Source organism: Eptesicus fuscus, chromosome 15 (assembly GCF_027574615.1).
Source record: "Eptesicus fuscus isolate TK198812 chromosome 15, DD_ASM_mEF_20220401, whole genome shotgun sequence".
NCBI lineage: Eukaryota > Metazoa > Chordata > Mammalia > Chiroptera > Vespertilionidae > Eptesicus > Eptesicus fuscus.
This window is the reverse complement of record NC_072487.1, coordinates 21103454-21130026: the sequence shown is the minus strand read 5'-3', so window position 1 is coordinate 21130026 and position 26573 is coordinate 21103454. Positions and strand designations below refer to the sequence as shown.

The window sequence follows — 26573 nt, the reverse complement described above, 5'->3', positions numbered from 1 at the left end:
AATACGGCTGCAGGGGTGACTGAATAGCTGAAGGAACCTGCATAAGCTTCAGCAGCAGGCCAGTGCACCACTCCTCTGTGAAAGACAACTGATGGGTCAAATCACCTGGGAGCTGCCCAAGAGTTATTAATGGTGACAGGTACACTACTTGGGAGACAGGTTGAGAAGGGGAAAAGATTATTTATAAGCGAATAGTTAACAGCTGTACCTATTGCTAAGCATTACATGGATGCCACAAACTGTAGAATTCAAAACCTGGCTTATTCAAGCACGAACAACTGCCTGTCACCCCAATGCAAGGCATCGCTACAAATTAAGGTGGGAGACATGAGACTGCAGTGCCGCCTCGCTTAGGAAGGCAATGTCATCCCAGAACTCAGAAGAGAGGTGAAGAAAGGCTGAGATAACCACGAGGTGAAATACGGTTCTTAATAATAATGATGAATTTGCAAGAACAGCTTTCTAATTTTTCCTGAGGGCTTTAACAATAGAACAGATGCCAAATGCATCTTGTATTTTCAAGAGTACATTGAATTTGGGATAGCAAAATTAGAAAAAAGAAAACTTCAAATGTGAAAAGAAACTATAAAAGTTTGGTTTAAAAAATAACTGATCATAAACTAAGTAGATACTATGAAAACTATCACATATATTAATATTCAGAAAGTCGACATTAAGTTATTCTTCTCAATTCAAATGTTCAGAAAAGCCTGGAAGCTCAATATATATTGAGTTAAAAAAAATCTATGAGAATAAATATCTTCAACAAATTTTTATATTTTCATTTCTATAGGATCTGAAAATTGCTATGACTTTATATATTTTTCTACCACAATGAAAAAAGAAATATAAAGAGAAAAATAAAGAGAACGAGTGATATTCGGGAACTGGTCTCATTTTAGAAAATGAAGTCATATATTGTTAATGGAGTATAAATAAGTATAAGCCTTTTGTAGAATACATAGGATACACTCAATAAATAATTGTAATATATGCAACCACTCTTAGCATCTCTATCCATGATACACCAAAGTGAAAGAAAGCAAGGAATACAATGCCCAAACTGTCTATGCAATTCATTTCTTTGTGTAAAGAAGGAAAAATAAACACACACACACACACACACAATTATAGACTATTTCTGTAAGGATATACAAATATAATCTATAATAATAAAAGTGTCATATGCTAATTAGATCAGACATCCTTCTTGACGACCTTCTGGATGAAGCAGGGGCTTCAAGGGAAGCCCGGCTCTTGGGTGCCAGAGGGAAGTCGGTGCCAACAGCCAGGGGAAGGAAGGCCTACTCTTACATGAATTTCGTGCATCGTGTCTCTAGTGCACTAATAAAAGGGATCATGTCTGTCATGGATAACTGAGCAAATGGGTTGCGAGGACACCTATGTGTACATATTGAATATATTATTTACTCCAAAATGTAATCCTATATAATAAAAGCCTAATATGCTAAGTGTCTGGTCATCCTGTGACCAGTTGACTATTCAACCAATCAAAGCATACTATGCTAATGATATGCTATGGCCACTCAACCGCTCACTATGACGTGCACTGACCACTAGGGGGCAGACAATCGACCAGTTGCTATGATGTGCACTGACCACCAGGGGGCAGATGCTCCAACTGGTAGGTTAGCTTGCTGCTGGGGTCTGGTCAATTGGGACTGAGTGAGATGGGCCAGACAGGCCCTAGAGCTCTCCCGCAGTCCCTCCCCAGCTGAACAACCTTCTGTGTCCCTCCCCGGCCGGCCCCGATCAGGACTGGGTGAGACAGGGATGGACATGCCCTGGAGCCCTCCCATGGTCTCTCACCAGCCCCGATCGTGCACTGGTGGGGTCCCTCAGCCTGGCCTGTGCCCTCTCGCAATCCAGGATCCCTCGGGGGATGTCAGAGAGCAGGTTTCGGCCCGATCCTGCAGGCCACTCCCCTCAGGAGGGTGCCAGATGCAGGGCTCAAGGCTGGCGAGCGCTGCTGCAGTGGCACGAGTCTCTCCTGATTGGGCAGGAGCCCCTGGAAGGCGCAGTGGGGCCGGGATGAGTGGGAGTGGCAGGTAGGAGCTGCAGGTGGCGTTGGACTGCGGGTTCCAGCCTGATCCCCGCAGGCCACCCTGAAGGACCCCACTGATGCACGAATTCATGCACCAGGCCTCTAGTTGTTTTATAAGTACCTACTTATTGACCTGACAATTCTATTTCCAAATATTTACTCTACAAAACATTTAAACAGGCACAGTAATTCTTACGTATAAGGATATTCCATAAAACAATGTTTGTAAAGTCAAAATATTGGAAGCAACTCAGTTATCTTTAAATAAAGGATTATGTAAATGAATTAGGGTGTGTCCATACAAAGGAAAAACTATATGGAGGTTAAAAAGAATGCATGAGATCTATATATACTGATATGGAAAGAGGCCTGTATTAGTTTCTAAGAGCTGCCGTAACAAATTACCACAACTTTAATGAATGAAAGCAATAACAATTTATTTTCTTACATCTCTGGAGGCCAGAAGTCGAGATCAAGATTTGGCAGGACTGTGCTCCTTCGGAGGCCCAGGGAGAGCATCTGCTCCAGGCCCCTCTCCTAGTTCCTGGTGGCTGCTGCAATCCTTTGCTCTTAGGACCATCACTCCAATCTCTGCCTCCATCTTCACATCACCCTCTCCTCTGTGTCTATCCCTAATTTCTGCTTCTCTTATAAGGATACATATGATAGTTTCTAGGGCTTACTCAGATAATCTAGGATTATCTCATCTCAAGAGCTTTAAGCACAACTGCAAAAATCCTTTTGCCAAATAAGGTAACATTCATAGGTTTCAGGGATTTGACATGAATATTTGGGGGAAGAGGAGGCAAGCCATTTTCGGTCTGTTCTGAAGACTAGGATATATCATTGAAATTTTAAACAGTGACCTATAAGAAAAGATATGCAAAATGAATCCATTTTTATTAAAATAATAAGAATTAATTAGGATTACATATGCATGAAAATACATGAACTATACACCAATTAAAAGAGGGGTTGTCTCTGGAGGAAAGAGCTACGAACAGCTTTCATTTTTTTGAATTACATATTACTGCAGTGTTTGAATTTTTATATCAATCTTGTATTAGTTTCATAAGCAAACAACAACACATATTTGAAAAGAAACTTCCATATATTTTGACATTTCCCCAATTTATCTTACCAAGCTGTTATCTTTTTTGAGGTCTCTATTGAGGAAAAAAGGTGTAGTCAAACCTTTGTAACAGAAGATAAATGAGCAATTGTTTAGTAGAATAAAATTTTATAAATAAATATCAGATCATAATTTCTAAGTACAATATTCATAAAACAAAGTGTCCAAAAAAAGAAAGGTATATACTAATTCTGATCTTTTACAGACACCTAACCATTATTCCATTAAAACCAATTCTATGACCTCTCCTTCAAACACAAAGATTTTTAAAGCACTCAAAAGCTGACTGTGCTTAAGCAAGAAGGGCTCAAGTGGCTTAGTTGTCCACCTTTTCTTTTGCACAACTCTTTTCTTCGCAGATAGTCTCACTGAATATAGCTTCATCTTCAAGTTCTCTTTCATCCACAAAACTCAGTATCAATATCCTCATCACTTTACTGAAACATTCTGGAATAAAAATTCCAAAAATCATTGTACATTTCTCTGTTCCTTTGTTTGTTTGTTTGTTTCCTTCCACGAGAATCACTAAGCACTCTGAAAGTCAACTGGGGTTCCCTAGATTCTCTTTCACGGGCATCTGTAAAAATTGAACAACCTTTCTCTGTCTAGAAGAGAAGATGACAATCAAGATGTGCTTTTGCAAAAAAAAAGATTACATTTCCCTAAACAAATCTGTGAAGAGTAGGACAGGAAGTTAATACAGGGGAAAAGGAAACCATAACGCCATGCCGGGAGTACTGTTTGCATTAACGTTCTCATTCATTTCCAAAGTCTGTGAAATGCCTACTGTGTGAAAGGTTACGACACAAACCTTGTGCGTGCTGTAAACCGTGCGGCCTGCACCCCTGGTGTCTGAGAATTTGACCAGAAGAGAAATGAGTTCACTAGAGGCAGACTGTGGCTCTGACGCCAGGCGAGCCAGCAAGCCGAGGCAGGAGAAGATGCAGGAGGAGAGCAAGAGTTGGGCAGGTGTCATGCAGAAGCAGCTCTGCAGTCAGGGCTCCCGGTGCCTGATAATTATGGATACTCTCAGAACTGCCAAGAGACCTGTTTAGCAATGAGCAGGGAGGGCGGTGGAAGGGGGCAGAAGCTGGCATATTACGAAACTTGCCACCCACCTCCCATTGGCACTATCACTTTCATACGCTCTATTAAAGACAATCAAGGGCTCCCAGCCTCCCCTGAGATCAAGAGGAGAGGGTGATTATGAAAATAATAACAGTTTTTAAAATTACCTAAATGTTCTAAGGGAGCTTTGAGCTTTTACTTCTGACAGTGTTAAACCCTCCCCCAAGCAGGCAGGGGAAAAACAAAAACAAACTAGGAGACCACAGTAGCCTCCTACTGAAGGGCCACTCCAGGGCTGCTTAAGGCAACCACTTTCTGCGAGTTCGGCGGTTAGGTCCTCCCCTCCTCGGGGTGGCATTCCAAGGGCACCTCCTTCCCATGTGCAAGCAAGGGGCACGGGCATGAAGACGTTACGGCGCATTTCTGCTTGAGACTATGCTCCTGGGGGAATAGCAGAGGGACGAAGAGAAAAGCTTTTCTTCCAGCTAATTTTTTTTTTTTTTAACAAAAACTGCCTAGAGACACTGGTTTGTGAAGCCAAGTTTGTTGAAGTGCAAGTGTGATTTACTTTTATATAAACATAACTTCACAGAGCCATCAGTAGGTTCCATTTCAGTAAAAACAAACAAACAAAAAAAGAAGCTGCAAAAAAAATAATTATAAAACATATGGTGCAAACCCTGGCTGTGTTTATTTTATGACAGTTAACATTATTTACAGTGTGATCTGGTCAGAATTAATACCCAAAGGATTATACACAAAGGATGCCCAATTTTTCTTCTTAGCCATGCACACCAGCAGTTTTGTCAACCCATCTAAATGAATTTGTCTAGAGATTTCTTTATTCCCCCAAAGAAATCAATTACATTTTTAACATTTATTTTTATACAAAATGCTTGAGTAATACCACCTATCAGTTGCCAATAGCAATATAGGAAGAAGTTCACCTCTCTCTTTTTAACTAACAGCAAAGTTTGACAAAAATGCATTTAACCCTCAGCCATTAGTTGCATTGAATTCTTTAATTGTACACTGTTCATTTCATTACCTCAGTTGGTAATTTATATCAGTAATTTTAAAAGTCTCAAATTTATTTTCTTTTGGAAGAACACAGGTACTACTTCATGTTCCACATTCATTATCTATATACCCTGTGGAGAAAAACTAATGTCAATAGCTTAACCTTGCTACTGGAATAGTTTTTGGAGGTGCTGACTATAGAATCTGCCAAATGGGATGTTAAGATAGAACTTCTTTTCCTTTTAATGTTTAACTGAGAGGCACAGAATAGCCAAGAGACACAGAAACAGAAAAGGAAAGAATTAAGAATAATTCTTGCAGTGAAAAATCTTGAAACTTTCCAAGCCCTTTTATTAAGACTTTAGTATTTTATTCCCATTTAAAACTGATATTAACATAAATACCAATACGTACAGAACCAGGTGGTATTTAGGAATTCTAGCTGAAAGAGAAAATTGCTGGCTTTCCTCCCTGGGCACCAGACAGGGGGCACCTCCTCCCCAGAGCCCACAGACACCACTGTTTTTCCAGGCCTGCCAATCACAGGGCATGTGCTAGAGCCAGCTCTCACCAGCCCAAGAGAACTGAGTGTTAAAGGTTCTGGAATTTTGTAAGCTCGTTGTCAAACGTAAACATTAAAAAAATCTTCAATTGTATGAACTTACAATTAAAGAAATGATACTAAAAATAAAGGTAATAAATACTCAAAATTTGTCACTTCTAATTGTTTGACTATATTTTACTATAATTTGTGCTCTTGAGGTAATTTACTTCTATTTATGGTGGGAAAATGACATACTAGTATGCTATACCTCGTCCCACGCCATGTTCAGTGATGTAGGCAGATAGGCTGAAATCAGCCATTGTGGGATATTTCGCTATAGAAGTCAGAAAACGTGTAATTCAGGCCTTTTATTTTTTAATGTAGAGAGCAGTTTTAAAGCATTCACCAACAAAACACTAGCTTCTTGTGAATAATAGATGACTGACTAGTTTCAAAAGTTAGACTTCATTTAAAACACACGTTCATTTAAACTTCATAACCCCATCTGTACCCATTTGGGAAGGAGAAAAAGAGGAGAAAGATATAATTTTGCTATGACAGATTTTTTTAAATTAACTACAAATTTTATTTGGATCACTTATTTTTATGAAGCCTTGTAAAACATAACATGGAACATGATTTCCGGATATGAAAAACATTAGATATGACAAATGAAATATATGGTTTGTGCCTCGGACAGGAAACACCCTGCACAGCCTCCAGAAACAAACACAAAGATTAAGTCGCAGGCACACAGTTATTTATTTATTTTTTAAAATGCCTGGATTGTTCTGTGTTTATAATAAGATAGTAAATGAGATTCTAACCACTGTAACCTTTTTGTGTATTTTAAAAAAAAACACAACTGTCAATTGATCTATGATATAAATTCACCTAAGGAATAAAACATAAAAGATTTAAATTATTCTGAATCAAAGCCAATGAAGAAAAGACAGCCTATAGGTGTTAAGATGTAAGAAGAAATTTAGAGATAAATTACTTTTGCTTAAACATGTAGCAATATCTGTTAAGATGAAAATCAGGATGAATCAAATACTCATATCCTTAAAACTAAATCTGGATAGGAATGAAAATCTGCCTATTTACATTACACGGTACATCCACAATCTCATTCTTTCAATCTTTGGTTTATAAACTGAAAACAAACATTACATTTTTCAACATTACTGCTATTTGTAAATCATCTACTAAAAGGAAAATATTGAAGCTAAATAGCAAACCATTCAGAAATCTTACAAATGCCAACAAGGAGAAGAAAGGCAGGATAAATATTACTAGAGTTAAAATGAATGTTTTATAGTTCTTCCTACAGCAGCTGGCAAAATTTTATGGAAGTGAATTTTATTAGAGAGTAACACAGTCTAAAAATCAAATTTTAAGACAGCCAATCTTATGAGTAATATAGGAGATATTTCAATATAACTACAAAAAAATATAAGTCTGACTTCTAAAATTTGTTTTCAAAGACATCCAAATCTACATAATACAGACTTTGATTGTGTCCACGAAATAAATCAATAATTATAGAGGTGCCTTTTTTAAGTGGTCCTATATTAAATGGATAATTATTACTTAAAGATAAAAAAGAACTCTAGATGTGATATCAAAAGATCCAGATTTAAATACTGAGTTTTGGGTACTGTTAAGCTTTTTCACCATTATCAAGGGTAAGTTTTAGTTTTAATACCTTATAAATTGATAAAACTTGCTCTCTCTATTCCATAGGTCTCAAAGTAAATGAATCAGTACATGTGAACTCCCTTTGTAAGCTTCAAGTGTTATGAACCCCAGAAGTCAATTAACAAGCTCTTCTTATCACTGAGTAGTTGGCTACGCCACCCGCTCTGAGTTAGGAGAATCATGTTTCTTTCTCACCTGAAGATTGTGGAAGTCTTCCTGTTTTAGTGTGAATGAGAGAACACATGACAGAAATGGAACATCTAACTATGCAACCTAAGTCTATCTGCTTTGTACCCATGGTTGCAGAACCAGATTGTTTTCATGATAAAAAAAATTAAATAAAAATGAGAAAATCATTTTAAAAATCTACCTATTTCACTCTTCCTTCATTTTCCCTTCCCTTATTCTTTCTTCCTTAACTGACCATAATATAAAATTGAAATACATTTTGTCATTTATTATACACTAGAGGCCCAGTGCACGAAATTCGTGCATGGGAGTTACGGGGGTCCCTCAGCCCGGCTTGCACCCTCTCTAATCTGGGACCCCTCGGGGGATGTCCGACTGCCTCTCGCAATCCAGGACCACTGGTTCCTAATGGCTCGCCTGCCTGCCTGCCTCTGCCTGCCTGCCTGTTTGCCCCTAACTGCTCACCTACTGTCCTGATTGCCCCTAACTGCTCCCCTGCTGGCCTGATCACCCCTAATTGCCTCTGCCTTGCCCTGTACCCCGGGACCCAGGATTCCCTCCTCTGGCTGGTCGCAGGCACCCAGGACCCGGGCTTCCCTCCCTCTGGCCAGACACAGGCACCCAGGCCCTGGGCTGGCTTGGCCCAGGCCAGCCGCAGCTGCAGGGAACTGTGGGTAGGTGGCTTGTCCCTCTCCCGGGCCACAGCCTGGCTGGTCCCCATTCATCTCTCCCCAGTGTTGAGTGTCTGAGCCATTACAGTGTGACGGCATGAGGGTGTGATGACCATTTGCATATTAGCTCTATATTATATAGGATAAGAGCTTATGTACTCTAATCTTAATTTAAATGATAAATTACATGTTATTCTTCCAGAAGCAACTCATGCACTAAGTTGCTTTTTCTCCTCCAAGTACCTCTATTTATTTTATTTTGTATGTAATTCACATGCCCTTAACAAAAATATGGGTCTCCATCCACAAGAAGTACAGGGAAACCATGGCCAAACTATTTTCTATTCACCTAACAGGAAGATGACTTTTATATATTTTCATAGATAATCTAGACATGATTTCATCAAAAAAAACATTCACAATTTGGAGAAATTAAACCCCAGATTTTGAAGTAAATGACTGGGGGGGTTGGGGGGAGAAAGAGTAGGAGCAAAACTTTCAAACGCTGGCTCTGAAACCTGAAGCATAAAATGGTTTAAAAAGAAATGTTGTTATCACCAAACTTTTAACTTTTATCAAAGTTGACATACCTCTAAATATAAAAACAATCTAAAAAAATACCTGTATATACTGAATCCTCAAAAATCTTAGGCAGATGTTCAGTTCTGAGAAATAAAACTAGGAAAATCCAAATGTTGGACTTTTTGTTATAGCAAAGTTGCCCATGTGTTTTTAAAAGATGAGATGAAACACTTCTTGTCATTTAATCATCTTTGCAAGGCTGATGGTAAAGAAAGCACTGAGATGAGGCCATGAATTTTAAAGCAATAGGCTAAAAAAAAAAAAGTAATTTCAAAGATGCAGTCTCATTTCATATTAATGTTTCTGGACAGAGGAATAGGAATTGTTTAAAGAAGTTGCACAGATGTCCCATGTTCAGTGCAAACATAATTAGGTCCAAAACCTTACCAGTTCTCTAGATTCCCACAGACCCAACCTTGAAGACTGGACTCAATCTAGGAGCACCTTCTCTGTCCCTCACCTGTGAATCGAGTCAGCATGTGGCTTTATCTAACCCTGTTGTTTACTCTCCCTGCCACTACCCTAATGCCAGGCTTATTGCTACTGGAACTGCCGTGACTGCTTCCAAACCAGAGAGCCTGGCTCAGGACTCTTCTCTCCTCAGTTTCCAGGTAACACTACGAAGTGAAGCTTCCCAAGACACTCATCTGGTGGTCGATTATTGCAGTACTAGCGCCAAATTGCTCAGGCTTCCTTGTTGGTATGTCCTGGAGCCATCACCTCCCACCCTGGCTCTGGGCTTTTCTATGTGACTTGTGTTGGGCCATGGGATACTAGTAAATATGAAGCAAGCAAACGCTTTAAAAGTGGTTGCACATGTGGACTTGTCCTCTCCTCCAACTCTTTCAGAATCTTGCACCAATCTGTATTTGAATAAAACCAGGCTAACCTGCTCAATGATGAAGGACACAGTGTCCAGTTATATCCACTGCCCCAACCGACAGCCAGGCGGCCATCCCAGACAAACCAGCCCACCTGCCCTCTGCAGCCCATCCACGTACTACATCCCTAAAGAACTTCCCAGTTGACCCACAGACCCAAAAATAGTGGTTGTTTTAAGCCACCAAGTATGAGGTGGTTTGTAATGCAACAGTGGATAACTACTATGCTCATCATTCAAAGAGAAATCCACTTCCAATGAAACAAAACTGCAAGCCTGCCAATCTGCTTTTGGGTCTCTGGTTCCATCCAGCTTTCTAAACCTCTCGCAACGCTCCTCAAGACTACTCCATCTTTCAGTCTCACTGACTTTGCTAAGGGCACTGAACATGGTGTAAAAGTACAAAATGCTGGTGGAATTTTATAAAGGCCATCTAAAACCCCCACTGTAAACTTCCTTGTTGTGAAGTTTGGCAATATTCTTTTCTGCTGAAGGTCTTAAAAGAAAATCACTAATAAGTTGACGTCTGTAGATTTTTATAATATCTAAATATGTGTTTCCAGTCCCACAAATTAAAACACAAAAACAAGGACTTTTGCTTTGTGTTCATTTCTTTTGATAACCATGATTTGCAGAGCCTATCTGAAACAGAGGAAAAATATTCCCCTTTCCCTGTGAGGGTCTTGTATTTTAGTCCTGTCCACAGTAACTGTTAACATTAAATAAAGCTCTGTTTACATCCCATAAATACCACATAGAATTTTAACTCAAATTAATATTCTAATTCAAGTGAAAAGAGATCCATCTTCACATTTTTACTCTTTCCCCACAGATATATTTGGGAAAGAAATGATTAAAATATGGAAACACTTTCTAAGCCAAATTTTGGGTTTTGTTCTAAACTAAACTTTTACTAACAAAAGAAGTTTTTCTTTCTTTATTGATTAAGGTATTACATATGGGTCCTTACCCCCCCCCCCCCCATAGCCTCCCCGCCCCACTGATGCCCTCACCCCCCTGGTGTCTGTGTCCATTGGTTATGCATATATGCACGCATAGAAGTCCTTTGGTTGATCTCTCCCTCTTACCCCCTCCCTCCCCTACATTTCCTCTGAGGTTTGAGCATCTGATCGATGCTTCACTGTCTCTGGATCTGTTTTGTTCATCAGTTTATGTTGTTCATTATAATCCACAAATGAGATCATGTGATATTTATCTTTCTCTGACCGACTTATTTCGCTTAGCATAATGCTCTCCAGCTCCATCCATGCTCCCATTTGACCCAGTGATCCCACCCACTTCTAGGAATATATCCCAAGAAACTAGAAACACCAATCAGAAAGGATATATGCACCCCTATGTTCATAGCAGCACAATTTACAATAGCTAAGATTTGGAAACAGCCTAAGTGCCCATCAGCAGATGAGTGGATTAAAAATCTGTGGTACATCTAAACAATGGAATACTACAAAAGCAGCTTTTATCTGTTTATATTGTCTTTTTTATGCAATGAACTGTATGCTCCTCAATTATACAGAGAGAATTTCCTCTATTCAATGTATTATTTTTATCAGAACTAAATATTTAAAGTCTGACACTTAACATATTAGCATCTATCATTCTCACTAGCATCTATCCAGCAGAAAAATTTTCCTGAAAACAGGTTCAGAGGTTTCATACTTAACATAATGATTTAGGTTTTTCAACTACTTTGGATAGAAGCTGTATATACCATTCATACATTTATTTTATAGAATAATTATGCTTTAATTCCGTAAATGCCTTTCAAAAAGAATTCATATGCAACATGAGTAATGACTATAAGAACCATCTTTTCAATATATACTACAGAAATCTGATGTTATTCATTGCATAAGTACATTGAATCTCTCCTTACATCTCACTCAAAACACTGTGGTATCATTTGCAAAAATTTTACAGTGTCTTTTTAACATCTGCAATTACTCTTTCACAAAAATCCTGTAAAGTGGAAAGCAACTAAAGAACCATGATCCTCCAAGCCCTCTTCCTTAGCATCACATAATTTACTAAGTGCAACTGATTATAAGATATATTCTTCAAAAAATGAAAGAACACTGTAGAAGAACACTGTCACCACATCACACTGTTAATTCTACCATCTTGAGTTTTAATTAATATAAAATAACACACGAAGGAGAAGGTACACTGAACTTTCATGATGAAACCCAATCCAACGATTTTAACAAAAGTCAAACCTCGGCTAAAATAAATGGCAACCAGACTCCTAGCAAGACAACTGACCTGTGGCATGGGCAAATCTAAAAAGTTTGTGAAATTTAAACTATCAGACACTTTTCAGGTCTGGGAAACCACAACTTATACCCAGGATGCTGTTTGGGCCTTCAAAGCAATATGCTCCGGTGAATAAATCATACGTGAAAACCCTATTCTGCAGCATTCCTTTCATAAAGTTCCTTTTCAAGAAGTATTCCCCTTCCGAGGGTGTGCCCCTTTCAGGTCTCGGATACTTTTCCATATGGGAAATATAAGGCAGTAAAGCTTCCTTCCATCTGGTGCCTTGAAAAGCATTTATGAAGAGGTTTTACTGTACATCTTTGATAATCCCGGTACTCCAGACATCTCTTCGTCAAAGTTGTCCTAAAATGTGAACTTCAGAAATCATCATTTATATTAACAGCCTGGATCCAGGTGTAAGGTAGAACAGAGAGAACAGAGAGGACCAAGCAGATGGGGCTGTCAGATGGCCCTTCTTACTGTATCACCAAATCGGAGACTATATTCCACAAGAAGAACCAGACTTTCATATTCTTAAATTACACACGTATTATTTATAAGGCAAATAAGCAATCAGGTGAACTAAAATTCTACATACTGAGTGAAGAAAACTCACAAAGGGAATATAGACGAATTCCAAATCTGATGATATTTCTTTTACTACAATTAAAATAATTATATTTGTATTTTATATATTATAATTTAATATAAAACCTCTATATTTTAACTGGCCCAATTACTCCCCAAGTGGCGCTGGCAATAGTAATTCCATGGAGAGTTTCTCGTTCTAAGTGAGTGACTGCATAGGTAGCTTTTGCAAAACGATCTTGATAAGGTTCAAATGGATATCTGAATTCTCACTAAAAGGGAATTTTAAAATAAGGTTTTATTAACTTGTCAAAATATTTATGAACTCATGAACTGGAAGAAAATACCTCTTTGCTACCTAATTTCTGTGATCTAATATATAGGTGAGTTTTCTACAACAGACAGCAAAATCTCAATAATTCAAACTAAAATAAAGGCTTTTAATTTACAAAGTGGAGACTGGGTTGAAAATTAATTTTGTGTAGCCAGTCATTTAATTGCAGAGTTCGAAGTAATAGTACAACCAAGGCAACTAGGGTATGTTTAAAATTCTGTAAAGCATTAACTTTTCAAGTAAGTTGGAAATACGCCCTAACAGGCTATTTACATATAACTCATTATTGCTCTACTTATAGGTCATGTTTATATATATTTATTAGAAAATGTACACAAATTACCTCTGCTTTCCTTTAGCTTAACTTGAGCCCCAATGTCCACCAAACTGAGGGCTACATAGAGCAGTGGTTCTCAACCTTCCTAATGCCGCGACCCTTTAATACAGTTCCTCATGTTGTGGTGACCCCCCAACCATAAAATTATTTTCGTTGCTACTTCATAACTGTAATTTTGCTACTGTTAATGAATCATAATGTAAATATCTGTGTTTTCCGATGGTCTCAGGCTCTACAGCAGCGGTTCTCAACCTGTGGGTCGCAACAGGTTGAGAACCGCTAGCAGGGTCGCCTAAGACCATCGGAAAACAGATATTTACATTACGATTCATAACAGTAGTAAAATTACAGTTATGAAGTAGCAACAAAAGTAATTTTATGGTTGGGGGTCACCACAACATGAGGAACTGTATTAAAGGGTCGCGGCATTAGAAAGGTTGAGAACCACTGACATAGAGGATCATGGTGTCAGTCTCTTTACCATCTGAATATAGCAGCCACTCAAGTAAACATTTGTTGAAAGAATACATTTTCCTGAACCCTCAAAATAGAAAAAACAAACACAATGTAAGGAAAATTTGCCACTTAATGGGATGTTAAAAAAGGAATGGAGGATCAAATGTGAAACAAAGTCTGTATGTTAAGTAATGATAACACATTAAATTGTAAATAGTAAATTAATAAAATGGGTAATGTATAATTAATTTCCATTCACCACCTCTAACTTGCCTGTAAATTTTCTGGACTTACCTCCCCAAATTTTAACCAGATGTCTCAATTCATTTTTCTTTATTTAAAATTCATATGCATAGTAAAAAAGACAATTTTCTTTCTATAGCTGATTCTCCTACCATACAACTATTTGACATGTTTTTTATTTTGTAACTCAAAGATACAACCCAGAGGGATGAGAAATTAATTTGAAATTCTTGCAGAAGGGGTTTACAAAAGCAAATACTAGAATTTTACATAAGGGGAATTCATCACTAGGAAGATATCTGTATATGTATTGAAAATAATAAAATCATTATTTAAACATTATGTTTCTGACTTTTCATTAATCCAGACTGATTTACTAACGTAATTACTAGCGTTTTCCCATACCACATATGAAAATATGCATATTATGATCAGGTACCTGAGTACATGGATCCTTATAAAATTAAAATAAGGGAAGTGTCTGATCCTCACAAACACCAAAAATTATCTAAAACTTTGATTTAGAGGAAACCAAGTATTTTTCAAATCCTTGAAATAAATGTTGATGATTTTTTCAACTGTTTTATCTTAGAGGGCTATCTTTATCAGACACAAGCATGGTGGCCTACAAAAAAATGCATAAGCAAAGGAAGCTAATGGCTTTGCTTAATTAAAATGTAAAAGTTCATCATCTTAAATTCCATTTATATGATTTTAAAGGAGGCTTCTGTAAGTCACTCTCTTGACAAGAGCATCCAGAAGGCAGAGAAGGCGACAAAGGCCTTAATGACATTTACACCCCTAATAAGAGCTGTTCACACTTCATGGTTTTTCCTTGTTATTGCTCAGGACAGACACTAGCACCTCATTGAAAGATCAGTGCTGCAGGGGAAAAAAGGCCCCTGGAGACACCTCAGACTTGAGGAAAAGCACTAAATCAGGTGATGCTACATAGATGACATGTTTGATTCTGGGGGATTCTCACTCACCCTATGGCCATGGATTTGAGGCAGTTAACACATTGCCAATCAAACCCTCCCCCACTCCCAGAAGAGCGGGCCATCCTCTCCTGCGGCAGGCATATTGAAGGCTAGGGAGAAAAGAAATACACTTCTTTCAGGTGCCCTAGGTCTGGCAGGATCCAAATGTCTTGTACTGATCTCAGTTAATCTCCATCGATGTGCAGCTGAATGAATAAAACACTGACCTTTTCACCTAAGAGACCACAATTTGAATCCAATGTAAAGTCACCAGAGGATCAATGGACAGAGGCACTCATAATTTTAAAGCAATAAAGCACTGCGAAAAGGGAAAAAAAAGTTTTGTTGTGTGTGTGTGTGTGTGTGTGTGTGTGTGTGTGTGTGTGTGTGTGTGTGTGTGTGTTTTGCCATGGTTTTGGCTACAGATTCAACCCGGTCTCCCTGGCTCAGCTATTATGAATTGAATCTCTGATTCAGAATTGAAAAGCTCCCAGCACTGCCCCTATGGATCTCAAAATCTGGCACAAGCCCATGGCTACTGCAAGGCAGACATTCCCTCACATGTCAATACGTGGAAAAGCAATCCCTGCTGGTGATGGAATGATGGCTGACTCAATGGAATATACTCAGCATGAACTCTAATCCTGGCAGAGATGACAGGACACGGACACAAGTAGCTCTTAATTACTCTTTCAAGAGGAATTTAAGTTTATTTTGTTGTTAATTTAAAATTTCAAAACATGTCTGCATACTGTGAAAAGAAGCAAATGAATGAACCAATTTAAGGTGCATCCCTGGCTACCTAATTTGGTGTCTTATCAACACACCATAAAATAAACAGGCTTAATATTAATGGGTACTCTAGAGACAGAAACCTACAGGATACATGCTCTATAGTTTAAATGCAATTTCTCTGAAGCCTGGCCTTAGCCTGACCATAAGCCAATGTTTTCAGTGGTCTGTGTTCCAAACATCCTCCTGTTTATTCCACTGAGGAATCTGAAGGGGGATGGGGGATGGAGGTGGGGAAATGCCTGCCGTGCACAGTATTCCTGCAGCACTGTATCCCACAGAGGATGCAGTGTGCACCAGTCTTTGAGTTACATTTACTCAACTGCTATTTTTGAAACCAAAAAAGAAGAAAAAAATCACAGCAAATAAAACATATTAAAATAAAAATAGAAAATACAGTAACCACATTACTCATACTAACTAGAAAGCTGCCTCGGACACTGTCATTATGGCTCTGTTAAAGAGAGAAAATAACAGGAGAACAAGAAGACCAGGTTAAAAAGCATTTCCTTACAGAAAGGACCTTCAGTTCTCAAAGTCTCTGAAAAATGCTCTCCTGGTGGCTGTAGGTAAGAATTACACAGTAACCTGAAGATGAAAATGCAGGCCAACCAACATCTCATTTTCTTATTTTGCGGTTTTACATATTATGGTCTATTGTAGTCACTACAAGATATTCTACTGTTGAAATGCAAAACTATAACTGTCCAAGCTACTCTCCAAGTCCCCCATCCCAAGTCCACCTTAACTGAGAAAGAAAGTGACAAATAGAGAGAGAGAGAGAGAGAGAGAGAGAGAGAGAGAGAGAGAGAGAGAGACAGAGAGAGAGAGAGAGAGAGAGAGAGAGAGAGAGAGAGAGAGAGAGAGAGAGGAAGGACACAACAGGTCACTGAATTGCCACCAATAAATGAAAACACTTCCTAGACAGCAATGGGCCTCATTCAGGGGTAGGTTTCTAAAACAATTGTTCATGAAGTCACTGGCCAGTGATATGCGTTTTTAAAAATATATATGTTTTATTAATTTTAGAGAGAGAAAGGGAGAGGGAAAGAGAGGTAGAAACATCAATGATGAGAGAGAAACATTGATCGGCTTCCTCCTGCACACCCCCCACTGGGGATCAAACGCACAACCCTGGCACGTGCCCTGACCAGGAATTGAACCAGTGACCTCTCAGTTCATAGGTCAATGCTCAACCACTGAGCAACACCGGCTGGGCTGCATTTTTAAGTTTGAAGGTTATTAGCAACAAATGCCAGGTTTGTGAGTGACCCTCAGAATCACTAGTCACACCCCTTAGAAAGGAATGGAGATACAAAAACCAGGGGAATCAAAAAGGACTTCAGATCGATGGGCCCAGGCCTGGCTTCCCCACACTCACCAACACTACAGTTCAATGCTACTCACCTAACTGCAATGCAACTCTCCCCCATAAACATGTTCACACCTCTTCCCAACACAGCATTCTTTCTGTTCAGAAAAATGTTTGTTCCATCCTTTCTACTGTGTAACAATATCTTTCTTCTTCCTTAAGAATCTCCTCTTTCAACAGGTCTTCCTGGAGTAATTCAATTTGGCAGTGGTCACTTACATTCTACTAGCAGAATGTATTGGCCTGCGTTCCATTTCCCAATTGCTGCTACCATTATTTTTATGGCTATTGTATATAAATCAAAAAAAGGAATCTTTATTTATGTTTGTCCCACCTGTATGGATTTAGCAAAAGCTTCCAGAAACCCACACATATCCTCATCTTACTTTCTACTTTTCACAGCCCTTCATGATTTCACATACGAGTATTTGAAATGCAGGCCACTCAAAAGAAACAGATGGTAGACTAGGGCTGGATCTTGAGAGGCTCCCAAGATTCTTTGCTACAGTCATAACAGACTCCAGTTCCTGCGCAAGCCCCACTCATCTTCAACCTACTCCTTCTATCAAAGTGGGGGAGGATATTAGAAGAGGACACTGCGGCTCAAATATAATATACATATACACAAACAGAAAATCACAAAGCTTTTGCTGCTCTAGAATCTTAGGGATTGTGGTGGGTGGGGACCGGAAAATTGTTCTACTTAAGGAATTAAGGTTTACTAAGCTCGTCTATGAAATTAGTTCCCTTTATCCTCAAAACTCCACTAAGAAGGTATGTATCATTAGGAAAATGAGGCTCACAGAAATTATGTACTTTTTGCAAGGCTAGAGAGCTAATTGGTGGTAGAATTGAGGTCTAAACCCAAGGCTCAGGAGATCTCCACTCTAAATTCAACAAGGAGTATGTTGGAGTGTTGCTCTGGAGATGACACGGTTTAACCAGCGCCATCACAGAGAATATCCATTTCAAGTACATCTGAACTGGTTTTAATCAAATGGCGAATGGCCAGAGAGCTGTGGGCTCAGTTCTGCTCCTCTCGGGAAAAATAAAACCCTCTCTCTGTGTCCCATAGACACAAATCCTATTCTAGTAGTCACTGCATTCCACCCTGGAATTTGGTGAGCTATCTATTTCTACCTTGAAAGGGTAAAGTGAGGAATACTTTTACTTGAACTCTGGGCACAAAACAGCAAGCTATGTCCTTGGATATAAGATGTTTGTTTTCATTGCTGTTCAAATAGTTACAGCTTTGGCAAGGGACTCAAAACCCCTATATTCCACTTCCAGCTTTGACCCTGCCTGAGGCCTTCAGCCACGATAACTTTAAAACTGGGGATAACAGTCTCTGAAAATATCTCTCTAATAGGGAGGTTGGGAGGATTGCTGGGATGATTTCTATAGTGGTCCAAGCACTCTGAAAAGCAGACACTCTAAATACAGCACACTGCCCTGGATCATCATCCTTTTGTATATCCCTGACAAAGACAGGGGGATCTTGACCACTCACACCTGTGATCCTTCTCTTCTGAAAAAGATGCACATGTTGTTGACATGAAAAGGACACGATGCAAAGACACTTCACATCATGGTGGTGATAATGCAGTATTTACTTGAGTCCAATAATCCCTCTTTTACATCAACGCTATGGTCATCTGTGCATTTTTATCACTTTGATCATACAACTTGAATGATTTGTTTGTAGCTACTTTGTCCATTTGAGTGAGGGTTTCCTGGGAAATCTTCTTTCGTGTACTCAGCACAAGGTAATCAATTTTGCTATTTCAAGGACTATCCGACTCTGCTCTGGAATTTCCTAAAAATCTGTGAGGTCAGATAATACCCATAAAAAGGATGCCTAGCCTGGCCAGTGTGGCTCCTTGGTTGAGCGGCCACTCATGAATCAGGAAGTCCTGGTTCGATTCCCGATCAGGGCACATATCCAGGTTGTGGCTGATCCTCTATGGGGGAAATGCAGGAGGCAGCTGATTGATCAATGATTCTCTCTCATCATTGATGTTTCTATCTCGCTCTCCCTCTCCCTTCCTCTCTCTGAAATCAATAAAACATTTTTTAAAGGGTGCCTATTTTAAATAATTTTATTTTATACAATGGGTGAAAGCTGAGATGCTCTAATAAGTTTAATAAATTCATCAAGTACTCATTCATTCTATGTCAGGTGCTTGGAAAAGTATTAGAAGAGTTATTGAAATAGAGGGTAATAAAATGATAGTCATATATGGAGTGAGTCAAAACTAAAAAAATAACACACATGCATATTCACTCACAATGTAATATTGGTTAATACTAATGAGAGTCCTATGGACTAGTTACAGCACTAAATACTTTATAAATATTTCATTTAACATTTATAGATGAAGAAACTCAGGTTCAAACATGTAAAATGACCTATCATAGGTAACAGAGCTATCAAAAAGTGAAACTAGGATTCATACCCCAGTCTGTCCCACTCCAAAGTCCAAAATCTTTGTCACTATGCCCTCCTGCTGATTATATGTAATTAAGCATGTACTATGTATGTGTTTGTTTGCATTCATATGTATATGCATATATGCACAAATATATTCTTTATTTACAATTGAACAGTAGATACCCTTTGGCCTGCCTGGTTGGGAAGCACTCTGTTCTAAGAGACAAGGTGAAATATAAAACATCAGGATTTAAGGCTGCTTTATACACAAAGGTCTAAAATGGCCATGTTGGCAAAACAGTTAATGTCATCATCATGTTTTTCGTCATCACCATAAACATTGATAGTTAACATTTACTGGATACTCAGACAAGTGACACTACTAAATACTTTATGGGCATATAGGTTAAGGGATACAGACCCTATTTTCACATATCTAGTAAGAACTGGAGCCAGGATTCAAACCCATTAACTTACCTTTACCACTCTAATCTGCTGCTCTAAGCCTTCCTGGTCCAACTGTATTAAAAATAAGCAGAATGATGGCTATACCACCACACCCGAGTGAGGCCCTGACCTGTACTCATCCTCTATGCTGCACAGATAGAGCTGGGAGCGGCTGCTCAGCCTGGCACTACATGTCCTAGTCCCCCTCAGTCAGCTGGCTCCATTTAAAGACAAGCTCGGATCAGTGACATGTGGGGAGAAGTCACTCTCCTTTCCGGCCAGGTCCATGAAAACCTCCCACAAAGACCTTCACCTCTCCCAGGAATGCCACCTGGATGCGGAAGCTGAGGCTCCAGAGAATGGAAGAGCCATAAAATGGCAGGGGCCATAAAATGACCTCTCCTCAAATCCACTCTAAGAGGAAAGCACTCACCACCCAGAAATGCTGACTGGTCTTGATGAGAGGGAGAAACAAACTCCTATTGTGTCAGGCCACTAGCATTTCAGGGTTCACTTACTGAAACAACTAGCATTTATTCCAATGATATTAACTAAAGCCTACAATGGGTTTCCTATCTTTTTCTAAGTATTTGACATCTGCAGAGAAACAGGTCTGGCACATAGTATTTCCCTGCAGTAACTGGTCAGAGTTAGGTTTATGCATAGATGTAAGTGAAAAATACCCTCTTGAGTAAGAGTTTACAACATGCTTTCATCTACATCACTTCATCCTTTGCCACTCAAAAGCAAGAGCGGTATAAGGAGTTATCGCAATTTTAAAGATGGAGAAACTATGGCTGAGAATGGCAAACTTTTCCATATTCACATAAGTAATCAGTGGCAGAACTGGGACTTTAGCCCAATCTTCTCATCAGTATCTAGTTCCTCCTTTCCCATTCAACTCGATATCCTTTTATGGGCCCAGAAAAGAGCTATTTCATCTCTGTTCCACCCCCTACACATGATACAGTTGAAATCTTATTAATTCGGCCAAAAATAAAATGAAAAAACACCCCTCCCCCTTTTTTACACTTAATTACAAAAGGCATGGATCCCTGACTGAAAAGGTAAGTCAAAGAGCAAAATTCACAATGAAGCATTAATGATAAACATCAGATCTAGAGAAAAGGTTTTGGTCATGAAATAGCAAAGGTAACCAGACACAAGATGGAATACTTAAAAATAGCTGAGAAAAAAATATCATAAAAGGAGAACCAATTTCACCTAATGTTGTCTATGGTTAGGCAGTTATGATCCACCAAATACAAGAGCGATCTTAACCTAGTCTGTCAGTTCAGGTTTCTCGGACCTTCTCTGTTTCCCAAACCATACCACTTCATGCTACAATATTCTAGTTCTGGAAAGACAGCTTGGGAGTCTCAAAAACACACACAAAAAAAACAAAAACCATCCAAACAGTGCCCATAGGGTCAGAGTTAAAATCAGATTTCAAAATTTCCTCCCTCAACATTTGGTAAGCCCTACTATGTGCCCAGCTGGGTGCCAAGAGGTTCTCTTCCTCAGGAAGCTTACAGTGCATCAGCTGTGCCAATTTACAGCTTCTGTGATCATAGAAAAGTCGCTTATCTAACCTCTTTGAGCTTCAACTACTTGAAATGCTAATTCACTGGGAACTCAAAAAGCTAACTAATATGGGAACTTGCTGCACAAAGGGCTGTTTAGATCCAAGTGTTTGCTTAATATTGATGTTTTTCTACCACAAAACACTTATTCTATACAGACCTCTAGACTTCTTGATTCTCTTCTTAATGCTTTCACCAACCCAGCTGTGGTCACAGAATTTAGTCCCCAGGAAGCCTGAAGGAAGATGAAGGGCCCTTGGACCAAATGAAGTTACTGAATATATCCCGCGAGTTCCATGGTGAAATATCAAGCTATGCCAGGTTAAGCAGGTTTCTTTTCCCAGTCATTTAACAGATAGTTATTGAGTACCCTGCCTTTACAGTGTTCCCTAGTGAGGAAGCAGGAGGAAAAACAAACATTTTAACAGTTGATTTAATTGATTAATTTTAATTTGGATTAGAGCTTAAGGGAAACTGAATCCTCAAACAGAGCCACACTGGAGAAGACCTGCATTGGTTAAGCTGCACAGAATAGGTCTCTGGGAAAAAGTGGGGCTGACCCCTAACAGACAAGAAATTGCCCACACAGAGAGAGAACTAGGGGAATCCAGGCCGAAGAAACTGTGCTCACAAACAGGCCAAGTTGAAGAAGAGCTGAGTGTGTTTGGGAATTGAAGACTTCTTATGAGCTGGACAGAAAAAGGCTACTCAGTGGGAAAGGCTGGTGGAAGCTTCTTACCTACTCTCACAAACCACTTATTCCATAACACCCCAGAGCCCTTATTATGCTAATGTTATCAAGAGGCTCTAAGAGAAGGAGCAAGAGTGTACTTCCTCCCAAATCTAAAGTTGAATCTCAAATCTCCAGAAGACTAATGCTTCCCCCTCAAACCATCCCCAATACTCTGGGACATGTTCTTCTAAAGTGCTGATTGTTCTATTAGTTCTGATTGTTTCAAGACACAGGTGATTTGAAACGTGCATCACTATTCATTCTCTCGCAAGGCCTGACGCCTCAGCTAATTATTCAGAGTGTCTGACATGGTTCCCTGAATTCTGGCAGGACTCATTTGCAAAGGAGATTTCCACAGGATAGGCTGGTGTCTGAGCCCAGGCAAGTCAGTTACAAATTCAAACTGAACAGAGACTGTGAAAACCTGATTTTTAAATGGTTACATTCAACAATGATAATCACCTATATTTTTATATCCTAGGCCAAAGACAGGGGAAATCACTGAAATACAGACTTGAAATAAGAATTAGTCCTTAGCAGAAGAAAAAAAAAATATTTCCCTTTATATTTAGATTTTAGCATCTAATTGCATATTTCCTTTTATTGCTACTTTGTAGAAAAATACTTCAAATTTATCTCATTTTTTTTCTGTACTTTAATAATGAATAGTTTAATTGGTACACGGGAGAATACTGGACTGTTTACCTTTAAGATATTCCTAGAATCTTAAATCACTGTTGTCCAAGATATACTATGCACTTTACACCCAGCTGGCTAGCTAATGAGTTACATAGATAATCACATAAATGAACAGTAATTTTTATCAAAACAGTACAGAATTCTTCAAAGGTATTGCTAGTCTTTTAAATGAATCTGTGGCATCACTACCATCCCCCTCTTTCTTTAAATAACCATTTCATACATGCTTGCAAATGATACTGTGAATGGCATGATCCTCTTTCCCCCCACATCCAACACCAAAAATTCAAAATCCAATTAGACACATGCTATTATTCCACATTCAAAACCACTCTGAAACCAGGAGTAGCTGTGTATAAATTAGGGATGGAGGTTTGGGCCCAGTTCAACTCCCCGTACATCTTCATTTTCCCAGTAACACAATCTATAGCCAACTGCTAACCAAGTCAATATGTGGTAAGACTAACAGCCACCCTAACTTGACTTGATAATTATTCTCCTTTAACTGACATAATATTCAATATACTGTTGTTGAGAGCAATAATGCTAAAATTGATGCCTTGAGGGCTACAAGACAATTGAGTTTTAGCCAGATAAAATGACTTGTACACTAATAGTGCATTATAGGGTTCCACAACCTATGGATGCACATTTTATAGTCTACTTGTACAAAAATGTTATATATAATTATATTCTAAGGCAGGGGTCCTCAAACTTTTTAAACAGGGGGCCAGTTCACTGTCCCTCAGACCGTTGGAGGGCCGGACTATAGTTTAAAAAAAACTATGAACAAATTCCTATGTACACTGCACATATCTTATTTTGAAGTTAAAAAACAAAACGGCAAAAACACCCGCATGTGGCCCGCGGGCCGTAGTTTGAGGACGCCTGCTATAAGGCATTTGTGCATGCTTTATCATTACTACATATGATTTTAAAATATTGACCAATAGTCAAATAATATTGCTTTAGAGAAAAAGGGTTTATTTCTATAGTCTAGCTCTTGTTTTGGGGGATTTGTTTTATTATTTTTTAAATGAGCATTTTCTCATTACACAAGTGATAATAGTTTTGTGTTCTCTGACTTCTTGCTTTTTTCTAAACCAAGAACTGTTTTCTCCAAGGAGTATGTAGATAATAAATGCTGAATAACAAAAAGCATCATTTAAATAAAATCTATATTATATCAATTCTATCAATAAACAAGACAGAAACTAAACCTAGTGTTCCTCTAATGTAAAAATCATCTATGATTTTCTCAAAATGTCAATTCTAGACTCTGAATGGAGAAATATATTAAATTTGAGACTTTGTCAAAATGCATATTAAATTTAATGAAAATTAATAATAATTTAAGTATAACAGAAAATGACAGTGTTCTTTATATGCAATATTTGACCTCAACAATAAGAGATTTTATAAATGGTTAGTTTGTGGTTTTGGTGAATTTTTTTCTCACATTAATTTCTCTTGAAATTTTGTATCTTTAAAACCTGAGCCCTCATACAGAAATGAAATATGGAGTATGTTTTCTATTCTTGCCTTACAGCTATGTTGAAATTTTGTTTGTTGTTTTTTTTTTGGGGGGGGGGGATTAACATCTCTAATAATTTCAAGTAAAGCAAAAAATAGGCACCAGTCAAGGCAGAACATTAGGACCACACCACAGAACATCCAAAAGGTTCGGTATTTACTGACAATCAAGTGCTGCAGTAAGCTGGGTTGTTAAGATGGCAAAGAATCACAGTCATGCAAATATCTATTTGTTTGGACAGAGAGATACCATGCACATGTAGAACTGAAATACAGCATTGATGATCAAACTAGCAAGCATCGAAGTGGAGGCAACAAGGATAATACTAGATTGGGGCAAAATACTTCAGTAAGTAAAGGAAAAGGTGCTGAACCTAGCTAACAGTTCCATTCAGACATTTGCAAGAGGTTTGTTCTTTCATGTAGGAAAGGCGCAGGGAATGTCGGGCCCAAGGGTTGTAGAAGGCTCTTGAAATCACTGGGTCTGGCCCTGCCAAGGCATTAGGGGTGAGTTAATTAAATGCCTGACCAAATACAGCAGCCTAAGTTTTAAGTTGATAATTTTGGATGGCCCGCGAATGATGTTATAAACATCCATATGGCCTTTGGCAGAAAAAGGTTCCCCACCCCTGTTGTAGGAGAGAATCAATCCAAAATGGACATTCATAATCATGTTGTGGAAACGTCTGCAGAAAGACTTGGCCCGGATGTGTCTTGAGGCAGCATAATCGGGGACCCTTAAACTGGCCCCATGCTTTGCTTTTCCTGGCCCTTCCTCCTGGACCTTGCACCCCCTCAGTTCCCCTGACCACCCAGGACTTAACTTTCCCCTCACCCCATTGAAATGTCCCCATCCTGAGGCAAATGAGAGAATGCTTGTGAAAGTCTTCTGTACACTAAAAATGTAATATATAATTACTCCTATTAGCATCGTCATCTCATCTTCAGAAGGCCACATTTTCTGCGCCTTCCAAGTTAACATCTCACTGAACGAAAAAATACGATTCTCTGCCTCCTACAGCAGTCCTGGGCGCAGAAAGATTATCCCACTTCCCCTCTTTCTCTTCGCTCACTCATCACCCCTCCCCTGCTCTCCTGCCCTGGCTAACACCTGGGGGGACCACACAGGAGAATGACAGGAATGTGTGTTTTGATGCCAGGTTACAGCAAGGGAAGACTTGCGGGAGGGCCCCAACTCCTCACATACCAAGCTGGCAGCCAAGGCCTTGCGCACAACACAAGGTAACTCAGGGAATAAACAGGCTGGCAGAGCCAAAAGCAATTCTTTTTGAAGGGCTCAATTCTCCTGGTATTACCCCCGTAGGAAATTTCAAAAATCACTTCAGAGTCTACCTTTTCCACTATGCTTTCCTCTGGCAGGAGGGAGAACTTCTTCATCATCCACACAGTCTTTTTGGGTCCTGGGGTCTCCCAACATGCTGTTTTCAACCATTTACCCTTCAAGGGTCGTAGGAAGACAGATGGCCATAAAAAACATTTCAGAGGCAAAGTACACAATGCAAAACCACTCATAACATGCTGCAAAATATGATGAAAGGGGGCAGGGAGGCTGCGGGGGAAGGGAGCGGAGGCTGTGGGCCTCCCAGAAGAGCTTTAAGACCTCCTGACACAAAGAGGGGGTTCGGGCAGGAAGAGCAGGTGCTATGAAGGCCAAATCTATAAGCATGCCCGCATGTTTTGGAGTGTGAAGGTTGACTGGTTACAAAAGCGGGGAATTTATAGACATTACAGTTCTTCCTTTGATTTGGACGAAGAAGCAATAATTAGTTAGGGTGCACAGACAACCAACAAAACACCAAACCTACAAATTAAGGGTGAGAACAAGCCTGACTAAACCCAGATGAAATGTAATCTCAGATTTCCACACAGGCATCACCCACCTCAAAGAGCCCTCC

The 26573-nt window shown here is 39.2% G+C and overlaps 1 protein-coding gene across 1 annotated transcript in view; it reads right to left on the bottom strand.

Annotated features, from left to right (window-relative positions):
* Positions 1 to 26573, bottom strand: part of BNC2 (basonuclin 2) — a 421518-nt gene that overhangs the window by 96985 nt on the left and 297960 nt on the right. The window lies entirely within an intron of this gene.